The sequence below is a fragment of the Chrysochloris asiatica genome, unplaced genomic scaffold (assembly GCF_000296735.1).
Source record: "Chrysochloris asiatica unplaced genomic scaffold, ChrAsi1.0 scaffold00078, whole genome shotgun sequence".
Taxonomy (NCBI): domain Eukaryota; kingdom Metazoa; phylum Chordata; class Mammalia; order Afrosoricida; family Chrysochloridae; genus Chrysochloris; species Chrysochloris asiatica.
In genome coordinates this window covers 12,632,246-12,646,182 of record NW_006408596.1, presented here as the reverse complement: position 1 = coordinate 12,646,182, position 13,937 = coordinate 12,632,246, and the positions used below count along the sequence as shown (strand labels likewise).

Sequence of the window (13,937 nt, the reverse complement as noted above, 5' to 3'; positions counted from 1 at the left end):
CTGGAGGAGAAAAGAAACCTCTGTTCCTTAAAGCCACTCATTGATGGCGTTTCTGTCATTGTCGCACTAGGAAATGAAGATGGGACTTATCAAGGATCCCTTCTTTCCTGTGGGATGTTTGGACTGAGCATTTCCTCATGGACAAAAGGTAACCCTCATCTCCAAGAGGAGAGTGACTCCCTCCCACCAAGCAAGAAGAGCCAGGAGTGGAGTGAGTCCTTTGGAGCTGGGGTCCCTGCACTGGGAAGCTCCCAGATCCAGGGAACGATCGATGTCAAGGTGCATGGAATGCTGAGCCTACAGATGCTGAAAGGAGACAAGAACCTTTCCCCTCATCTCCAAGAGGAAGTTGTGTGAACTCAGCACTGAGTGGGTTAAGACCAGCTTCTTGTTCAAGGAAGGAGTCGGGCCTGATGTGGCATGGGCCTCTTGCTGCCCAGAACCAGGAAGAGTGAGGGCAAGAAAGGAAAAAATATTGACTTTGATAGAACACTCAATTGCAACCTCATGAGTAAATGGGCCATTTATCCCCCAGCCCGGAGCTCCTTGAAAAGGTGACCGTCCATCAACCCCTCCTCCTCTGAGCTGCCCCTTGATGAGCCGCTCTATCAATGGGCTAATTTAGCTGATTACAGAGGAATTTGAGAGGAATGGTCCGCCAGAGCCTGGGTCTGGGCCAGCAATGCATTAACTCGGCCTGTGTCTCCATCACACCCCTCCCCAGCTGGGCCGATAGGGGCATCTTACTCCTGAAAACATGTCCCATCTGATGGGCTTTCGCTAAGCTCAGCTCCAGCTTATCGGGTGAGAGGCAGAAACCTACTGTTACATGGTGTGAGTTGTTCTGTCTGCAAGTCCTTGGAGAAGGACGGGCCCTGGGACCAGTGCCAGCCTAGTCTCAGCTCCTGGTCAGTAGCATATGGACACCCAGGCAGGGAGGTAGAGGCCCAGGCTGCACAGGAATTGCTCCTATACTATCTTTTCTATGTATGCACCCAGTCATGGAAAATGCCTCACCGTCCTCTAAAGTAAGAAGATTAAACTCACTTGCAAGTGGAATAGACAAACAACCTTGAGAAACTTGCCCACTCCCATCAAAATCTATCACCTTCAGAATGCTCCCTGGGAGCTGTCACAATTCCTATAATTTCCATCTTTTGAACTAAATAAAGCACTACCCTATCCAGATAATCCACTGAAAACACTGAGCGGTTAGTTATTTACACTTCAGCAGGAATTAGCCTGTCCAACTCTTTTTTTTTTTTTTTTTTTTACAAAGAACATAACCTCTTTATTTCTTCTGAGAAACAAATGTTTGGGAGAATGAGCTAGCTCTTTTTGGTTCCAATGGAGGAGAGGCTACCTGGGGATCTGGACTGATGCCCAGCTAATCCAACGTACTGCTTGGTATTTCTTGAGCAGGACAGTCCCAACAAAGATGAATGTGAAGCAAGAACAGGATGGAGATGGTGAATATGGATGTACAGTTTAGTCTGCTGTCCCCATGTGGACTCTACAATTCTAGACTCAGTCAGAGCTGGGAGCGACATCAGGGTGCTGGCCTATCTCTATTGCACGGCTTCTCTGATTCTGCTTTGCAGAACACTGGGGTCCTGAAGGCACTTGGCTGCTTTGGAGGGAGGGTAGGTCAGTCAGAGTATTTGTGAACTTTTGGAGGCCGTTTCCCTGGCAGCCTGCTGGGCCAACCAGTACTTGTATCTTTTGGTCTTCAGCCTCTCAAAGTTCATCACAGACATCGGCACCCTCACAGTGTCAAGTTCATTTACCGTCACCTCACACCAGTATTCGCCCCACCAGGTGATGAGTTCTTCTGGCAACTTTACTGTGTGGGGAGCTACCACAACACCATGGTTCCTGAAGAAGTGACGGGCAACTATTTCAGGGTTTAGACCCCATTTGATATTGTTCTTCATCCCTACTTGCAGGTGACAGCTCCTCAGAAATTTCACTGTCACCTCACCTGCCTTGGTCTGGATCCTCTCTAATTTTCCTGCTTTTCTCAGCGATTTCTCCTCTTCAAACAGCTTCTTGTTTTCAAGGGATGCATAGATAGTCCTTGAGGAAGGAATTGATTATGGCCCACAGATTTCTTTACTGAAACCAGGTCACCTCGGACTCCAAGTTCATCCACAGACTGCATAAGGATGAGTTCCAGGTTGTCTTTGGACTGGTGTTTCGTGTCCTCCACCAGCTTGTTGACGCAATGTCGCCGGCGGAGACATGGCTTTTTGCCCTCCCCGGCCAGTGGCACCTTTCAGCAGTGATCCACAATGACTGTGCCCCGACTGTGAGAGAGGCTGAACTCGCACTCCACGCCAGGGCTGCCGGCTCCAAGTGTTGGCCGGAATAGCTCCCAAATGCCTCCTCGCAGAAGAGGCTCGGCGCCTACCCCCAGTAGAGTTCTGCCCAGGGCCACAATTGTAGTGATGGCCATGTTCCCTGGCCTGTCCAACTCTTTTTTTAAAACTTGGGGGACAGGTCTTATAAACATATGGCAAAGATAAGTTTCAAAGACAGAGGAGTCCCTGGGTGGTGCCGACAAAAACATTGGAAGTTCAAACCCACCCAGAGGTTTGGCAACTGCTTGTGAAAGATCACAGTTTTGAACACCCTATAAAGCAGTTCTACTTTGTACACACAGAGCTGCCTGGAGTCAGCAACCAGCAACAGTGAATTAGTCTGTCCTCCCTTTTAAAGGCTGTGGGGGTGAGGTACAAAAGGTTGAGTGTACAAGGCAAGAGTCAATCCAGAGAAATGGGACCTGAGAGGTTCTACACTTGAGAGGACAAAGGCATTCAATTCCTGGCACAGCTAGGAAAGGTGTTAATGTAGGGAAAGAAAGGTATTAAAAGACAAGAAGAGAGGGTCCAGGTAGCAAGCTTGTTACACACCGAGTTTTGCTGAGGGGGATCCCAAGATGCAGAACAACATGAATCTTCTAGCTCAGTCACCACTGAGGGGAAGAGGAGTACCTGCAGCTACTGGTGGCTCCTCCCCTCAATGGCGTCTGAAACCATTCCTGCTCTCTTGGTGGCTGTTTCTATTAGAACTGGATTACACAGAGACAATGTAACGTTTTGGCTTCTTCAGGTTAAACCCCAAGTCACTTCGAATCGTACTGAAATCTTTTGATGGCATATGACATAAATCAAATAAACCAGCTTGAGAAAAAGAGAGAATGTATTGGCTTATGTAGCTTGGCTGGATCCAGTGGGTCAAATGATGTTGTTGGAAATCTATCTCTTTCCAGCCTTCAGCTCTCTTTGTTGACTTCATTCCCAGGCAAGCTTTCCCCATGTGGTTCCAAAACAGGCCATTGGCAGCAACTAGCTTGCATTCTGCCAGCTTAGAATCCACTGGAAAGAGATCTCTCTTTCCTGGAAGCTCTCAACAAAGTCCCAGAGTCAAATCTCATTGGACCCACTTGTGTCTTACACCAATCCCTTAGCCAATCACTGGAGCCCAGGGAAAGCCTGAATGGATGGCCAGACTAAATCTCATGACCCGTTCTGGGTATGCTTGGAGTCAGCCCCACACATTTCACATAGAAAGAGCATTTCACCATCTGTATGATAAAATGAAATAATCTCTACCATATAGAATTGCTCTGAGGATTAGTGTAATCATACACTCAACGCGTTTTAAGTGAGCATCGATTCTCTCTCTGCTAGCATCATGCTAGGCACTGAGAAACTCATGTTGTTGGTAAGTGCTGTCGACTCGGCTCCAATTCATAGCAACCCTGTATTAAGTTTCCAAGGAGCACGTGGGGGGTTTGAACTACTTACCCTGTGGTGAATAGTCCAGTGCTGATCCTACAGGGCCACACTAGGAGTTCATAATAAAGTAAAATCAACCAAGTTCTCCACCATTATGGAACATATAAATTAACAGAGAAGGCAGAAAACAGACATGAAGACAAACGTAAATTATTTTGAGTGTTAAAAGATGTTATGAAGGAAAAAGTAGAAGAGGAAGTGGAAATTAGGAGCCCTGGTGGTGCAATGGCTAAAGTGCTTGGCTGTTAACCAAAAGGTCAGCAGTTTAAACGTACCACCTGCTCCATGGGAGAAAAGGCCTTTCAATCTGCTCCTGTAAAGATTTTAGCCTACAAGGTGTATGATTTTTTAATGTAAAACTGATGTTCTGCCCTGTAAACTTACACTCAATTCACAACAAAAATATTTGAAAAAAAAAAAAAATAGATTTTAGCCTAAGAAATCCTATTAGACAGATTCTACTGTGCCCTACTGGATTCAACTTGAAAGCAAATGGCAACTTGGGAGAGTAAGTCATCCTTGTGGTGGTGTAAAAATGCTTAACATGCTTGGCTGCTACTCCAAGGTTTGGCGGTTCTTGTCCACTTGGAGGTGACTTGGAACCATAGGGAGCACGGTTCTACTCTGACACACATGAGGACACTTACAGTTGAAGTCAAGGCCACTGGTTATGGGACAAGGAAAAGTTTCAGTATTCAGTAGTATGACCAAGAAGATGCTATGCATTTGAGCAGAGACCTAAAGAAGGGTAGGGCATGAGAATGTGGGAAAAGAGTGTTCTAGCAGAGAGAACAGTCAGAGGTAGGACCATGCCTGAAGGAGTCAGGGACAGCAAGGAGGCCCTGGTGAATGTCACCGAGAGAGCATGGAGATGGTAGAGAGGAAACGGGCCAAATCCTAGAAGGCCTTTTGGCCATTGTGAGGATAGCACATAGGAAGTGGTTAGCACAGCCAGCGTGGAAAGGTGGTGAAGAAGATGAGGAGGAGGACGATGGCAGTGGTGGGAGTGAAGACAGAGATGCTGACAAGGATGGGAGATGATGTGGTACCCAACATTCCAACAATAGCAGGCAGCCTAACGTATTTCCAAGTTACCACAAGCAATTTGCCCTTTGACCCCATGCTGAGAAAACAGCTCTGTAAACATAGGGTGTTTCCTGCCATCACGAGCCTTTATCATGTGTCTGACACCATTATCACCAAAAGGTCACCAGGTGGCACCCATTAGCAGAGCTAACACTTGTTCTTCTGCTTACATGACCCCATCTTCACTTCCTCTTGGTATCAGCAGACATACCCTGAATCTAACACATCTTCCTCAGGGATACTGTATGTCGCCTCTTGCCCAAATCAAGTAGGCCACTACCTAAGTGTGAAACCAAATTATCTGGGTATTATTAACACAAACTGACAAGGCTCCAGGGTATCAATACTGACATCAGCCAGCCAGCCGCCTGCCTCCTCCTGGCTCTTGACTCCTGGAAGCTACTTCCAAGTGTAGTTAAGTCTTCTCAGATGAGCACTGGGCTGCTGAGTGGCACCGCAACACTGCTCTCCCAAAGACTTTCTCAAACGTGTCCAGCACATGGCCAAAGCTGTGCGGTTATTGTGATGTCCTTCAAAGGTGTATCCTCCCATCTCCTCTGACCCAAAAGACGACCTCTGGCTCCTAAATGTGGGCTCCTCACTCCACCTATACCAATTTTCTACATCTTTCTCAGTGGAGGGCTCTTTCTAAAATTTAAGTCTAGTAGAAAAGAATGTCATGTTTGGTAAAGTGGAGAGGCAATGGGAATGAGGGAACCCCACAATGAAAGGGTTTGACACAACAGTCCCAGCAGTGGGTTCAAACATGAAGATGGTGTGGGATGGAGCAATGTTTTCTTCTGTTGGGCATGAGGATGCTGTGAGTTAGAGCCGACCTGATGGCTAGTAACAACTGTCAAACTAATGCCCTCAAGAAGGTCCAAACTCCTTAGAAACTCACCAGCTCCCAGTAACTGGGCCTTTGTTATCTCCTCCAGTTTCATCTCCCACCAGCCCCTCTCCACCTCCAGCCAGGCCGAGAACCTGAGAGCTACTGTGTGTGCTGTTCTTCGCTTTCATGCTGTTCCCTCCACTGGAAACATCCTTCCCACTGTTTTTCCCAGACAGCTCCCACTTGTCCTTCAGCTAATCTCTCCCACCTCCTCTGTGAAACATTTGTAACCACTCCCCAACTCTGCTTAGGTGTCCCTGCCTTTGTGTCCTTGGCAACCTGTCCAAAACTCCACACTGCAGCTCTCGTGTTGTAGCTTTACCAGTCTTGCCTGCCAGATGTGGACTCTCATTCAACCTTGGGTATTTGCTGTTTCAACCACCTGTTGAGTCCTCCACCAACCTCACCCGAGCCCTCTAGCAGACGGAGACACATTCCCAGTCTACAGGGCACTGTAGCAGGCTGGTCCACACTCATCCTTGTTCACATCCCTGTTCCACCTCGTGTTAGCCAGTGACCTTGGGTACATCCACCTTTCTGGTCCTAGCATTCCCATATCTGAAAGGTGTGGACTGCCGTAGCCTCTTCTCAAAGCTATGGTAGTGGTGGTGGTAGTACGCCATGGAGTTGGTTCCAACTCATAGTGACCCTGTACAGGGTTTCCACGGCTATAAATCTTTACGGGAGCAGAAAGCCTCATCGTTCTCCCGCGGAACAGCTGGTAGTTTCGAACTGCTGACCTTGAGGTGAGCAGCCCAACTCAAAACCACTACAGTACCAGAACTCCTTTCTCAAACCTATGCTGTTGTTGTTAAGCACCTTCGAGTCGATTCTGATCCATAGCAACCCTCTATAGGGTTTCCAAGGAACAGCTGGTAAGCTTGAACCACCGACCTTGCAGTTCAAACGACTGCAGTCTGACGCATTAGCACACAGTGCCACCCCAGGATTCCTCTCAAAGCTATGCAGAGAGGTAAATAAGATATTCTCATCAGCGTTCTATGTTGTTGTTGGAAATGTCCATCAAGTTGACTCCGAGTAGTAGCAACTGTGTGCACAACATAATGTAACAATATCTGGACTCTCCCCACCTTCATGGTCAGTGGCCTGTTTTAAGTCCATTGTTGAGGCCATGGTGTAGCTCCTTCCAGCCTTGGGGGCTCATCTCCCAGCACTGAAACCGACAATATTCTATTGTGACCCATAGGACTTTCATTGACTAATTTTTAGAAGTAGATCAACAGGCCTTTCTTCCTGGTCTATCTTAGTCCAGAAACTTTACTGAGACCAAGTCCACCAGGGACGATCCTCCTGGAATCTGAGATATTAGTGGTATGATGCCCAGTATCACAGCAACATACCAACCACCACAGTACAACAGATCGACAGACACGTAATGGAGTGTTACTACTAATTCTTCTTATTATTTTCTCCACTATAAGTTAAATGATGTGGCACTGTAGGATAAGCACTGGAGTGTAAGGCTGGTTTGAAGCACAAGGCCAGCAATTCAAACCCACCAATCACTAATAAGAAGCCCTGTACAGGGTCATTATGCATTGGAACCAACTAGACAACGCCTAACAACAACAACAGATCCACAAAGCCAGAAGTTCTTGCCTCTTTGTTCACTGCTATCGTCCAAGTGTCCAGCAAAGGGCCTGCCACCTAGCTGGTGTTTAATTCATATTTGTTGAGTGAATACTCTGACCTTGTTTGACTAAGGGAGCAGCTCCCCGTCTCCCCTGTATGATTAGCATCAGCTGTCGGGTTCTAAGACATTGGTTCTGCACCCCAAAGACACTGATTCAGCAGGGCTTGGGAAGGGTTCAGAAACCTGCAATTGAATGGGACCCCCATGAGCACACTGCTGCTCCATGAGTTTGGAAAGCTCCATACCCAATAATTCATATCTCCAGCTACCCCTTCTTTTCCCAGCTCTCCCCATCAGTGTCTCCCTCACTGTAGTCCTCAGAAAACCCAATCTTAGCATCAGGAATGATCACTGCGCTGCGATTAGTATTATTTTCGTGAGGACCAGGACCCCAGTTGAGGCTTTTAAGTGAATACTTGGTAATAGAACAATCAAGTTAAAAGATCAGTGTGACGGCAGAGCATGAAATAGGAAAGTATCGTGGCCAATTGATTTGGACCACACTTATGGGTTTGTGAAATGAATTTCATTTTCTGTACCAAATGGAAGTCCGGCTTATAAATCACTGCCGCCCTTGGAGATTAATAAAGGAAACAGGCTTGATTAAGAATTCAGAGCATGAGTCCCCTTGCAGATTTATAGACACAGAGGTCTTGCCACAGGGATTTTAAGGCATCCCACCTGTTAATTGTCATTTACAAAGATTAACCCTGGGGTTTCTGGCTAAAACTTGAGGGCAGGACCCAAGGCCTTACTGAGGAAGGAAGGGAGAGTCTAGAAAATACACTTCTCCATGTTTTTCCCATCGTTGGTCGGAAACCAACTTGTTATGTGACCTCTAATATAACATTCTTGGCATTGTTTCCTAGATTTGGACAGGTGGAAAATTTGATCTGAAAATGATCATCCACCCTTCTCTACTAAAGCATGGAAAAGCAGAGTTTAGAGATAAAATTAGCATGTACAAATAAAATAAAAATAGGGAAAACAAAAAGGTGTTTAATAAAATCTACTATGTCCAGAGTATGCTAATCCCAAACCCACATGAGGAGTCCTGTTGTGGCACTGTGGGTTAATGCACTGGACTGCTAGGTCGGTTTAAACCACAAGTTCGGTGGTTCAAACTCACCAGCTGCTCCTTGGAAACTCTATACAGGGTCACTATGAGTCGCAACCGACTCAACAGCATTCAGCAAGCCCACATGTGGGCAGGTTTGACAATGAATGAAGAAGCACTGGGCATGGGAGGGTATCTTTGAATCCCCTGTTTGCTCAAGAGGATCAAGAGAAGGGAAAAGCCTTTTGTGGGGCTGGTGTTAGAAGAGGGAGCAGGACTACTCGTCCAAGTTTGTTAGGACAAGGCCAACTCCTTTGATTTTGTAAATGTCACAGTTTGAGATCTGTTACTTGCAACAGTGTGCTCTGCAAAGAAGTCATGTAATTCTAGTATTCTACTTTAAAATGAGGGCATTGGTGGTTTGGTGGTAGAATTCTCACCTTCCATGCAAGACGCAGGTTCAATTCCCAGTCAATGTGCCTTATGTGCAGCCACCACCCATCTGTCAGCGGAGGCTTGTGTGTGTCTATGATGTAGAACAGGTTTCAGCTGAGCTTCCAGACAGTAAGTAACTAGGAAGAAACGCCTGGTGATCTACGTCCAAGCATCAGCTAAAGAAAATCCTACGGATCACAACACTCCTATCTATACCTGGTCATGGGGCAGGGCTAGGGAGCAGTTTATTCCATCGGGAACAGGGTTCCATGAGCTGGGCCCCACTCGGCAGCAGGAAACAACTATATAGTACGATTCGTCTTCTTGCTCAAAAATCAACACAAAATCAGGACAGTCTTGTTATATTGTTTTTTATTCAGGGATGTGTTTTGTTTAAAAACTTTTATCAAGCTTTATATTTACAGGTTTAACCCTTTTGATATTTATATTTCAAAAGACATTAAAATTTTGAAAGCAGTGTTTGAACATAGTTGGCATGCCTGCTTATCCGGCAACAGACAGATTCCTTGAAAGTGAAGACACCAATAGGAAGTCTTGGGTTGTTTGTGTTCCCACCGCCATTCATTCAACATAACCCTCCATGTCTATGATGCTTACTCTACAGGCCTGCCTTGGAGATGTGGTAGGGTCTGGTCCAGACCACCACAATAAAATAAGTATCACAATCAAAGGAGCCACAGATGTGATTTCCCAGGGCACGTAAAGGTTGTACTGACACCATAGTGTATGTAGTCTATTAGGTGCGCAGTGTTGTTGTTAAGTGCTTTGGAGTCAATTCTGACTCACAGCAACCCTGCATAGGGTTTCCAAGGCTTTAAATCTTCAGGGCAGCCAAAAGCCTCAGCATTCTCCTTGTGAGCTCAAACTGCCAACCTCATGGTTGGCAGTCCAGTGCTTATCATAATTGTAGCATTATGAAAAAGTTTGAAACATAGTGAAAATTAACACAGTATGACACAAAGACATAAAGTGAGCAAAAATGGCATCCCCAGACTTGCTCAAAGCAGGGTTAACCCATATCTTCAATTTGATGCAGTAAACATTTTCAAACCCACAATACCTACAAAGTACAATAAAGAGAAGCACGATGAAATGATGTGTGTCACATGCACGGTGCAGTTTTGTTTTCTCCAGTGCACTTGGCAGCGTCTATAACTATCCCATAATTTGTTGCCTGGTGTATCATCTCTCCCTCAATAAATGCAGCCCCCTAAAGGAGGATGGGACACTGTCTGTTGCAGACAGTTTCTGGTACAAAGGAAGAAGCAGATGGATGACACTTTCAAATCCAGGCTATCTTTGGTGGGGAGGTGACCCTGGGATTTGATTAAACACCACTGGTGCAGAAAGGGGTCACTTTTCTAGAAAATTCAGGTTCCTATGGCCACTAAGCCCCAAGTGACTAAAGTGTCAGGTCAGTTGAAATGGTTTCAGCAACCATGGATCAAATGAAAAGGTGAAGAGGCAGTTACAATCTATAATTCAGGAGCCCAAGAAGTGCTGGGGAATGCCACCAGAGAGAAAAACACACACGCATGCAGAATGGGTTCCGACGCCCGGGCGTCTTCAGGAAAATGATTGTAATTATTTTGCGCAGGAAGGAACAATGCTTCCAAAAATCGATGAGGGACAGTGTTCAGAAACGTCTATACGCTGGTGGACGAGATGGGACAGGAAGGGCCTCTGTATCAATTTTACAAATCATTGAAATGTGCTGATGGAGCAATCAATTACTTCAACAATTTTCTAACTTCAGTAGCCTCATCCTAGAGGTTTGTTTTTTTTCTATTTCCCACCCCACCAAAGCCTCCTATGAGAAGGAGAGATTCTACCTCCCTTCTTGCAGCCGATGGGGAGAGAAGGAGACAAAGTTATGCATTCAGATATCCACCAAAATTCAAAAATTGCTCATTCTTGCCCCAAGGTTGGGGTTGTGATGCATCAAGGAGCAAAATACCAATGTCACCAAATCCCATGTGATAAGAGATTTACCCCCCAGAGAGTTGTCTGGTCCAGGAGGATGGCAAGCTTTTTCTGTAGAGAATATTTTTCGGTAATATTTTCAATTTTTCAAGTCAAAAGTTCTCTATAGAATGCTGTCTTTATTGAGTAAAAGCCACCAGATACAACTACAAGACATAAAGAAGTTAAGTGTGGACTGTTCCTGTAAAACTTTATGGACAAAAAAAGGCCACAGAACAAACTCAAAATCATAAAAAAGAAAAAAAAACAGGCTTACTGGTAATACAAAGACTGCTCAAAGCCTCGAGACTAGGGTCCTCAGTTACCCTTCAGGCCTAGAAATGAACACACACCAGGACTCAATTTTCAGTCAAACAACAGACAGGTCCAGAAGGGGAGATGTAACACTACGGAGGTAAGCACATCTTCAAATGATCAATCTACCCCAGGACAAAATTCAGAAGGGTTAGGAAAGAAGAAGGAATAGAAACAACAGGGAGGACATGGGACAAGTAATGTTGCTTTGTGGGGATTACAATCCATGACATGAAACAGAATGGATATGAACTGTTGAATGGAAAACTGATCTGCTCTGTAAACCTTCACCCAGTTCACAATAAAAAGTTAAAACCAAAACCAAAAACAGGTCATGGACCAGAGTTTGCAGATCCCTGATCTATAGTAATTGTGTCCTATCTTCCCACTTTACAGATGGGAAAACCAAGGCTCAAGCGGGCAAGGATTTGCCCAAGATCACACAGCTTGGTCAAGGCAGAGCTCAGACTGAAAGCCAAACTGCTGACTACATTTTCAAATGCTCTCTCTGCCACACCACTGCCCCCGCATCCCACATTTATTCCTCCCCTCCTTAACCAATTATATAGGAAGGGCTACTTCTCTGGTAGCATAGTGGTTACGAATTGGGCTGTGAACATCAAGGTCAGCAGTTCGAAACTACCAGCCACTCTGTGGGAGAAAGATGAGGTTTCTGCTCCTGTAAAGATTTACAGCCTCGGAAACCCTGTAAAGGGTCGCTATGGGTTGGCACCGACACGACGGCACTTAACAACAACAACAACAACCTACTGAGGGATGGCAAAGACTACTGAAAGTACCACGGACTGCCAGAACAAACACGCACAGCCAGAATGTTCCTTAAAAGCCTGGAGAGACTTTGTCTCTCACACTTTCCACATACTGTCATGAGGGACCAGTCCCTTGAGAAGGACATCACGCTTGGTCCAGTGATGAAAGAGGAAGACCCCAAATCAGACAGACGGGCACAGCAGCAGCAGTAATGTGCTCAAACATAATAATTAGGAGATGAGATGGTGCCGGAGCGGGCAGTGTTTCGTCCTGTACTACATAGGGTGGCTCTCACTTAGAACTGACTCTGACACCCAACAACATCACAATTACTCAGGGTATTTTATACAGAACAACACAATCCATTTAGTCATGGTGTTTCCAGTCTCATGCCCTGTTCAGACACCAGACTGAATATAAGCTTACTACAGAACCAGTATTAAGTTTGTGTGGGCTTTAAAATATTAATATTTTAAAACCAGTTCAACTCACTTCTTAGAAGAATGCTCTCCTCTGATGGGTGTTTCTCCCCAAAATAGACACAAAAACATCCCCACCCTCTGCTGTCAATTCAGTTCTGAGTGCTGGCAAACTCATCTGCAGAAGTCCCGCAGACCATGTGAGGACTGTGAGGGAGACGCACACTGAGCAGTGTCTCATTCTCTTGTACCTCGATGGCACCTAACAACAATATGTTTTACAAAATCAGGTCCTCAGGCCTTTCTTCTGTAGGCTGCTAGGTGAGCTCGAACTGCCAACTTTCAGGTTAGCAGCAAACCACAAACTGCTTTTGCCACCCAGGCATCTGGAGGGGTAATCCAACCCTGATAGTATAGCTTTCCTTATCAGAGGCATTTGCTGATTAATTATACAACAAACAATGTTCTTTGCAGGAAAAATAAATAAATATAAGTGAGAGAAAATGCCTATTATCCCATTACCCCAGTATAGTGGGTATGAATTGGGCTGCTGACTTCAAGGTCAACATTTCAAAACTACCAGTGAGTCCACAGGAGAAAGATGAGACTTTCTGCTCCTGTAAAGATTTACAGCCTTGGAAACCCTATACAGGGTTGCTATGAGTCAGAATTGACTCCACAGCACATAACCTACCAACCAAGCCTCCCACTGTGCCACAAGGCCTCCTACTATGAGCTATTTGGTATACAGCTTTCTAAACTTCTATATATCTAGATATGTTGTTGATATAGTCAGTTCTGATTCACAGCAACCCTGTATGTTGTTGTTGTTGTTGTTAAGTGCCGTCGAGTCGGTTCCGACCCATAGCGACCCTGTACAGGGTTTCCGAGGGTGTAAATCTTTATGGGAGTAGAAAGCCTGATCTTTCTCCCGCTTACCAGCTGGTAGTTTCGAACCGCTGACCTTAAGGTTCGCAGCCCGATTCGTAACCACTACGCTACCAGAGCTCCTCCAAATAGCAAGTGAAGAGTTTGAACTGCCGACCCTGATGTTCAAGCCAACCTTGCAGTCCAGTGCTCCGACAGGACTCCATATAGCTGATGTTATTGTTGTTAGGTACCACAGAGTAGGTATCCACTCGTAGCAACCCTCTATAAAATAGAACGAAACAACAGTCCTATGCCAACCTCAAAACATTTGCTACGTTTCAGTCCCTTGTTACCACTGTGGCAATCCAACTCACTGAGGGTCTTCTTCTTTTTCTCTGACACTCCACTTTACCAAACATGATTTCCCTCTCTAGCAACTGGTTCCTCCTGATAATATGTCCAAAGTATGAGAGATGAAGTCTGACCATCCTGGCTTCCAAGAAGCATTCTGGCTGTACTTCTTTCAACAAGATTTGTTGTTCTTTTGGCATTTCATAGTACTTTTAATATTCTCCTTGAAAATCATGATTCAAATGTTTCAATTTTCCTATGATCTTCCTTATTCATTGTCCAACATTCACATGCATATGAGGTT

At 45.4% G+C, this 13,937-nt stretch overlaps 1 pseudogene; it reads right to left on the bottom strand.

The window, feature by feature from the left end:
* Positions 1–1,652: 1,652 nt before the first annotated feature.
* LOC102821568 lies at positions 1,653–2,455 on the bottom strand (annotated as a pseudogene).
* Positions 2,456–13,937: the final 11,482 nt, after the last annotated feature.